Genomic DNA, 9,496 nt, shown 5'->3' on the forward strand with positions numbered 1-9,496 from the left:
TTCCCACTGGGACCACCAGGGACTAAGAAATGTTCCCCCTCCTCCTCAGTAAAGGTAAGAAGGGAGGGGGGACATAGAATATTTATTTTGTTAAATAATTTTTTTTTAAAGCGTCCCTACCCTCCTTCCCCCCCATACAAACAGTGCCCCCCCATACACACATTGCCCCCATACACACTCTGCCCCCATACACACACTACACACACTGCCCCCATACACACATGCCACTCTCTCACACACACACACACTGCCCCACACATACACTGTCCCCTGACACACACACTGCAACCCTGACATACACTGCCGCCCTCATGCACTCGCACACACACTGCACAGCTCACACACACACACACTGCACCCTTCACACACACTTCACCCCTAACACATACCACTACTCATATGACCTATATCCCAGCAGACCCCAGGTAAGTTCTCAAACTGTTCTTAAACGGTTTGACTACTTACTCTGGGATGGGGTCCTGGCACTACGGGCGCCATAACTACTACACTGAGCTGTAGTGGTTATTGTGCCTGCATTATTTCTTTAAATAATCTACAAGTGCCCCTCCCGAGATCAGGCTCTGGATCCGCCACTGCATCGGATGACGTTGGATGAGGCGGTTGAGTAAATAAAGAGTTTTTAACCCTCTACGATCCATAGTTGGCGCGGGGGAGGGAGGCCAGAAGGCACTATAGTGTTACGTACACAGCTTCATATTTCTAACACTATAGAATCCCTTTTTCTGACAAGACAGCATGCACGTTTAACTAACAAGACAACTGGATGTTTTCTATTTTCTGAAAAAGGAAATTCTCTTGTTCAGTTTGCCTTTCCTCCCAGATTCACTCCCCTTTATAATTGCACAACAACAGGGATATCTCTAGTCTCCCTTAAACCACTACTACTATTCTTATACAACTTCTGAACCTTGTACAGGTGTGCTTCAAGTACAGGGAACCCCTTGGAGGCATTATTACTTTATGTCATCCGCCTGTACGAGGTGCGTCTTTACCCCACCCCTTTTTATCCAATGTCAGGTTCTGTTTCACTGTTCATTGCGGTGTGTTACATCAATACATTCTTAGCATGTGCAGAACAGCTTACAAACAGTCCAGGAATGCTGTCCAACCACAGATTTGTAGATATCATTAAAAGGGCTTCCCTTCTTTGCTTTCTCTGACGCAGGATTCCCTTGTTTCTGAGGCAACCATACATTTGTATACCTGTGTGCGTATAAAGATAAGCCTGCATTTTTTTTTTTTATCAATATGCTTGCTAATCTTTAACCAATACTTTGCATCGCTGTGTCAGCAGGGAATGCAACTTTTGGCACCCCAGCTGCTAAAGACATCAACGCCCAACATGTCTAATCATCCTAAGGTTAGTGCTGAGTGCTATATTTTTATTTTTTTAAATACTTTGTTTAGATGGTAACTTGTAGGAGGGTTAAGAAATAATTATAAGGTTAATTACTATGCATTAAAAGTGCCTCAGAAGTGCAAAATTCTGGTAAATTACGTAATATTTATTACATTTGCAGATAGGCTTTGAATGTGAGGTTTTGGATCAATCGGTTGTCTGCTGAAAATCACCACAGGAAAGGTTAAATTCCGGAAAAAGCATATGAATTTTAAAATGTTATCAGTTGCTTCCAGATTTATCCAGAGTTTTCTGCGGTGAGGCAGATTCAGATATTTCTATTTGTCTTTTCTTTACTTCAAAAGAAAAAAGGCACAAGAATAGCCCCAGGTACATGGTGGCATGCTGGTTAGCACTGGAGCTGAAAAGTCATATGGTAACTCAGTGTGCCATCTGATTTGCCCTCAGGACTTCCAGTCACCAGACAGATCGGCTCTGTCAGGAAGACTAAAGTAAAGTTGAATGTGAGAATATGATTATCTGCACTCGCTCTGCATTTGTAATTAAAATTCAGGTAATTTAAACCCCCCAAAAAAGCACTTCTGTGCTTGGGCAGCCCTGATTGGCTGCCCGTCCTTTGTGAGCAGACATAAGATACGTAAAGTTAATTGCATCACAGGCACACCTATCAGTCTGCTCCGTCCCACTTACCTCTCTCTCACTCGTTATCAAACATGCCAAAATTGGCATGTCTCATCCTGTTAGATTTAGGATTCACTGTTAATTCTTATTAAAACACCTTCCTGGAGCGTCTTACAGACTGACAAATTATTGGAAAGCACAGACCCAATAGTAAGAGCCATTTAACCATTGCTGAAGTTGCTGGGATCATGGTTATTTCATTCAGTTAGTAAGAACTTCTTCCTTACTGAATAAAACATCTTTGTAAAAACTGCCATGATTCATTCATTTATTTACCTCATCATTTACTGTATCAAACGATGGTTATGCAGGACTTCATATGCATCAACCAATGCCTTAAAGACTTGTTTTCCCTCAAGGTCACAAAAATTGCTGCTGGACTCCTTATAAATTAGTATCTGGTTGGAAAGCATACCATTTGCTAATTCCAATGGCTGGATGTTTATTTTCTCACAATTCATTTGGGCAGCATGAAATGCAGGAATATTTTCTCAACAAGACTTTTTTTTATATATTTTATTGTCACCCATTATTTTGGTAAACATTTTTGGTAAAAATGCCTACAGGTCTGGTAGCAAATAAGTTGTTGGTGAACCGCAGCCATGGTAATTTAGCAGAGTTGTAAAGAGGTCCAAAGCCATCTTCTGCACAAATATCTAAGGCTTTTACTCCAAATCATTTTCTATAATGCACATTTGCAATAGAACACCAAGAAGACACCAAGAGGATTAGCAGAGATTTTAAAATCTCTGCTAAATGTCATATTCATAGTTATCAGGGATCTATAAGTTCTATTGTTGCCATGGGCCCCTATATGCTATTTAGTCTCAAAGTACAAAATTCATAACTTGCAATTATTACAAAACCAATATAATTATATTTAAACCATTTTGGCCAGCATTGTAGTCAGTCTCACATACACCTCTTTGAACTAGTAACTTTTCAATTAGAAGAAAAAAACAAATGCACATCTTCTTCTATCAAGCACTGAAAACGTGCAGAACAAGATTCTAGAAGGAGGCCTCGTTTTTGTTTTTTGGCAGCGATATGAGGGGAGTCCCTTTGAAGAGATTTAAATAAACTAGCAATGCCAAGCTCCATAGGAATTCAAAGCAAATAAAAAGAAAAAAACAAACTTTGAGAGTCAGCTGTGATTAATGTGGTGTGACGTAAAAGGGAATCTGTTTTCATTTGCTGGGGTGACTTGTGTACACTGGCAAAATCTAGAGTTATCTTGCGTGCATAGCTATGTTCCAGGCTCAATGAAAATATAGCAAAATACTATGTAATATTAAAGATAAGTAAAATCTGACAAAGGAAAATCTTTGGATTTTGGCACACATAATGATTGACCAAATTAGCGTGCTATTCATAATGCACAGCAGACAAAGTTGCAGATGTAGTCTTTATGTAACAGACATAAATTGCATATGGATAGATTTAAGGAATAACCTATGTGCAGAGTCAGAGATGGATACACAATGTGGAACATGTTCGATCTGCCAAGGCAAATTGTTTTCGGAGATTAGTGATGTGGATTAGGTCATCTGGCTGATTACTGAAAACAATAGAGGAATCTAGAGAGAACAATTATATAAGAGTTTACGAGTGTTTATCACATGGAGAAATGTTAAAGGGATGATCTGTTGTCTAACCATGTTCCAGGGGTACCTATACATAGCTAATGTAGGGCTAAATAATTCTCCCTGTCCCATATCCAGGTCTCTGTTGGCAGTTTTGCATTCGTTTGGCGTAGTTTAGCATGTTTTTAAATAAACACAAATCATTTATACAGAAATAAGGTATACAAATTATACCAAACAAGTGGAGCGCTCTAAACAGTAGAGGGGTTTACTCACCCCTTTGGTACACCCCTTTTGGTACACCCCTTTGGGGTGAGTAAACCCCTCTACTGTTTAGAGCGCTCCACTTGTTTGGTATAATTTGTATACCTTATTTCTGTATATTTGTTTTTTATTGTGGGTAAGGGGTATTCCACTTTTAGTGTTGAGCAGCTTTTACATTTTGGGCACTGTAAAGAAACACTTTCTATCTCTTTATTGAGGTAGTTTTCTCTATTTTAACAAATCATTATCTGTCAGCCTGGTTTTTACCAGTGCACAATTGTGTGTTTTTGAATTCAAAAAGCAAGTTTAAATTAGTATATATGAAAAAAAAGTCTGGATAGTGATTTTTCGGGGGTATACAGCCTAATGCCCTCATCAACCCATTGTTCCTGTAACATTTCGTAATGGTCTCATCTATTTCCCCCTTTATAATATAGCAAAGCTCTGCGCACTATGATGGCGCTATATAAATAATGATAATAATAATGCAATGTGGACTGCAAGCGCCTATGGTTCCTGTTACAGTGCAATTGCGCTAATTCATTATTTCACCAGCAGTTTTTCGTTTCTGTTGTTTTTCATCTTTATATGCAACATCTTGTCTGGTTGGATGGTAGCAATGTCTCAGATAAGATGCAATTTATATAGACAACTTTTCTAAACTGACTGGATGTGTTATGTCCTCTCTGTGTGATATTTCAGTAGGTGGATTTTAAGAGGCAGATATTACCGAAGGGAGGGGGTTAATGGTGCAATATTACATACATTTAAAAATGGAATTATTTTGATTGTGCGCGTTCATCCTATTTAAAATCGCCTTTGACAAGTGTGACCTGCCTGCTGCTTACTTCCCATTTTCGAACAACTGAAACTTCCTCTTGTCTTTCTCTACTAGTCATTCTTCATCATAATGACACAGTACATTGGACATCTATATTGCAACATTACTCCTACACTTGTGTAAACTCTTCAACTTGTTCCAGAACCCTCCATGCCTTGTTCAGTAATGTGCCATCTGCAATATATACCTTTCTTATTCACTGATAGGATCCATATCTACATGCTAATCCAGATCTCTTCAGGATGATTGCAAGACCTCCAATTATGAATGTCTGTTCAAATCCATGGAAAAGAACTTCCTTAAATTCTTGTTTATTGATTTGTTTTGAAAGATTTGCCGGCATTAAAGGAGCATACCTTTATGGGGACGGGAGCGTTGCATATATCCCACAAACCTCTGTATGGTATGGTGTTTGCAACCATAATATGGTGCCTGGACATTCCTGACTTTAAGTATTATTCTAATTTAAGAGTCTCAGGTAATTGTCAACATGCCAAAGTCTGCAAAGATATGTTAGAAATCTGTGCTAGCATTTACTTAAACATTTATCTTGTTGTATAGCTTCTCTGTCTTTGTCAAACGCAAGAAATGTGACATTATACACTCCCATTAGTGGAGAATTTAAAAGATGACCTAAAATACATAGCTACTGGGACCTTCTGCCCAAAACAATCCATGAAGAATTTGTATTAGACGTAGACAGGTAAAGTATTTACATTTCCTTCCGCAGGCATCATAGGTCAGGATTAAAATAAACAAACAAAAAAAAACTGAGAAACTATTTCTACCAAACTCTTACATTTCCTTTCTAGAACTCTGATGTTTATTTAAAAAAAAAAAATCCCAAGGAATACTGAAAGATGGATTTGTTGCATGTTGTATTGCTCCGCAAGAGGCAACATTTGAATCATGTGGTCTAGTTGACCAATGAACTACATGCTGCAATCTGTTTGGCCCATATCCCCCTGTCTCTCTTTTCTATCCTAATGTCCCTCTTTTTTGGGGGATATTGTTGACATGTCTTCACAGCAATAACACTTACAGTACTGTGTGTCATTAAATAAGTATTTAAATAAGAAACATTGTTCTTGCTCTACGGTACATTTTAGTTGCAGAAATTATTATTAGAAAGTAACTTAAATGAACACGTTGTCTTTAGTGTTAGGTATACAAAGCTGTACAAAGTTAAAGTGTCCCTCTGCTCCTGTGCCCCCCCCTCCCCCTCTAAAAAAGGGTTAAAAAAAACTTCTGTTACTTACCCTATTCCAGCAGGGGGGGGGGGGGGGGGCAAGGGGGGAGGAGGAATGGGACTTTGCACCCAGACCTCTTCAATGAACTGAAGTGGTCTGGGTGCCTATAGTGTCCCTTTAAAATTTCTCAAAATAGACTCGCCCCTGTCCACACCACTAAAATTAAAGTGTCTCTTTGTACATTTGAAATATTGGGTGGTATGGTTTATTGAGGTCTCCTGCTCTGTGCAACTATACATGGGTCCATGTGACATATGGATTTAAGAGATATCAACTGCTGAAGTTGTAAAATGTGACATAAAATATTATTATAAATAATATTTTTATTATTGTAGGCATTTGTATAGCTCCAACTTACTCTGCAGCACTTTACAATATTATAAAGGGGGGCATTTAACAATGAATGAGACAATTACAAAATGTTACAGGAACAATAGGTTGATAAGGGCCCTGCTCAAACGAGTTTACAGTCTATCAATATATACCTGCAACCTCACACAGAGTGTTTTCTTAATTACATAGCTACTTGATAACCGGAGCTTGTTATGAATGTCTGAGCAGCACCCCATCTAACCTTCCAATCTACCTGTAAACATCTCCAAGGGCTTCATACATTCTCATCATAGTGTAGCAACTTGATCAACCAAAGCTACTGCACTTTACTGGAAAATATTCTGGAAGGTCAATTCAGTCCTAGTAAATATTAAAGGGACACCATAGGCAGCCAGACCACTTCAGCTCATTGAAGTGGTCTGGGTGCAGTGTCACAGGTCCCTTAATTTTTTTAAATAAACTGCAATAATTACCATTGAGGGTTAACTCCACCTCTAGTTGCTGTCTACTAGCCACTAGAGGGACTTATGGGTGGCTAGGCAATTTTTGGTCGCCTGTCACTGGACGTCCTCACAATATGCATTCGGACATCCAGCATCATGTAAAACCCCATAACAAAGCATTATAAATGCTTTCCTGTAGGGGAAATATTAATGCAAACACAACCATATCAGGCTTGAGTAGCAGAGGCAGAGCCTGAACCAGCGCCGAGGGACATCAGCGATGGACTCAGGTAAGTGACAGAAGGGTCTGCACCATGGAGGTACGTGATGGAGGGGGGCACTATAGGGAGCTATAACAACTTTGTTTTTCTGGCACTATAGTTTCCCTTTCAGATCGAGGTCCACCTGGCCATGCTCAAGCACACACAGTGCTGTGTGAAGAGAGGAGCTGCACAAACCCTGTCTGCCATCTCACTGCTACTGCAGTCTATTAGTAGACACCCCAGCACACTTCCTGCTAAATTAATGTGCAGAAATTGGGTCCCTCCTTTACCTATGGTGGGACTGTGACAGGATCCGCCCATTTTGGAGGAAAGTTCACACAGTCATCTCAAAAGCCCCACCACCCTTAGGCCCAGCCCCACTACTACTAGATTACACTAAATTGAGATCCTCTGTATATAAAAAATGCCTGAATGTGGCTAAAAGCCTGATACCACTCTTTTGGAAAAAAGAAACTGCCCCACCAATCACTCTATGGTTCCAACACATGGAGTAGCTCCGCTCCATGGAGGAACTCATCTTTTAATCCAGTGAAAGAACTCAGATATACTTTGATATCTGGACTCAGTGGATGCTCACCACAAACTCCACTGACTTCCATGTACTCCTACATTAGTACTGAACACTCTCGATGGGTAGTTAATTCAGGACAATGATTCGGGGAAATACTTGAGACAGATGGGATGCTGTTGGCGGCTCGAGGGGGGGAGACACCCACCTTACCTGCTTGCTGCCCCCCCCACCTTCTATTACCACTCCTGCAAACTACATTGCATTTTTCATTATTAATTCATACCCCCGTCTATTCCCCCTACTTGCAGCATGAAAGTAAAATCCAGCGCTTCGTCAGTCACATACCCAAACATCAGCCTAGACTAGATGAATGGTACAACAAGAATATTTAATTCAGGTCAGATGGCCAGCTTTTATGCGATTCAAGAGTACAGTAAACACATCCATAAAAACTCCCCCAACACGCCCATGAAAATCTGAATCACCATGACTCTGCATAAAATATGGAAAATACATAATAATACACACAAAACATATCGGAAACCCCAAAAATGTCATATCCACATATAGGCTGGATCTGAGTGCCCAAGTTGTATAAATAGCGCTGAAATCCCACGAACACAGCCAAATCGTCACAGAGGTAAAGTTTTGACCGATTTGACCGATCAATTCTGGGAGTTCCAAACCAAACAAAATGACGAATGGTTCCCCTGGCTCACAGGTAGGGTTTGTTCTCCTTGTCCGTAGGAACAAACCTACCGAACAGCGTTCTCCTGTCTTGCCCATGAAAAGAAGCAGGCGTTCGCAATGTGTTTTCTCCAGCATGTGTTGTTTGGTTAAACGAATGGCAGCCACACAGGTAGAGCACTAATTCCTGCAGTTTTCTTTGAACTTAATGAGCCAGGGGGATGGTCGATGCTCGGTAGATTTAACCCTAGATTAACTGTTGCTTAAAGCGCCCCGTGCAGTGCCTGTTTGGGTATGATTCCAACACCGAGTGACTTGACGACTAGATACAGAGGCAACACCCCCTAGCCCTGTTTTGTGTTTTGTTCTTTATTTGTTTACCTATATGTTAAACCCTTCATACAAAATCAGAAAACCAAATAAGGTTTTGTCTTTCTGTATAATTCCCGAGATTTTCAAAGGTCTTGTACACTCATGTGACATTTGAACTACATACCTTCCTTAATCACTGACAGAACACAAATGTACATGCTAATACTGATCTCTTAAGACTGATTACAAGCTTAAAGGCATGTTCCAGCCTGGAGTCGACCCATTATTTCTAATGATATATATAGAGTAGAGGGCCTTGAGGGGTCGCTTGGGGAAGTAAAATATGGAGAGGACAATCTTTCATGGAGTAGACTTGCATAAGGAAGGGGACAAATCTTACTGATGATATACAGGTTTCTAATTGCAGTGCCTTACAGTGCTGCCTGCAAGTGAAGAAGCTGATCACGTCCATCGCCAGCGTGCAGTACATGCTTGCAACAAACGGAATGATTGCACAAAATTTAGTGTGGGACACAATTCTATCCTGCTAAATCGCATGTGCCAAGGAGGCCCTGGCACAAATTTTTAAATGTCTCGAAATGTAAATTTCAAGCAGCAACACTGCACATACCACTTGCTCTTGCTTTGTGGGAACATTATTGTGCTGGAGTGCAGCTATTTGCATTGCAGTCACCACAATTCACTGTTTAGTTAATAAAGGCGCAAATGTTTTGCTTTCTTTGTATGCTTGTATATATAGGTATATATCTTTATATTATATTTTATCTTGGATATGAAAGATGTGTAAACATACAGTATATTTTTTTAGCTGTTTTATTAATTTCTTAAAATGTTGAGTCTTCCCTGGAGTAGTGAGTTTTAGAAACTCCCTTGTTTGTGACTGCATATGCTTTCTGGTATGTGAT

The sequence above is a fragment of the Pelobates fuscus genome, chromosome 5 (genome assembly GCF_036172605.1).
Source record: "Pelobates fuscus isolate aPelFus1 chromosome 5, aPelFus1.pri, whole genome shotgun sequence".
NCBI classification, from domain to species: domain Eukaryota; kingdom Metazoa; phylum Chordata; class Amphibia; order Anura; family Pelobatidae; genus Pelobates; species Pelobates fuscus.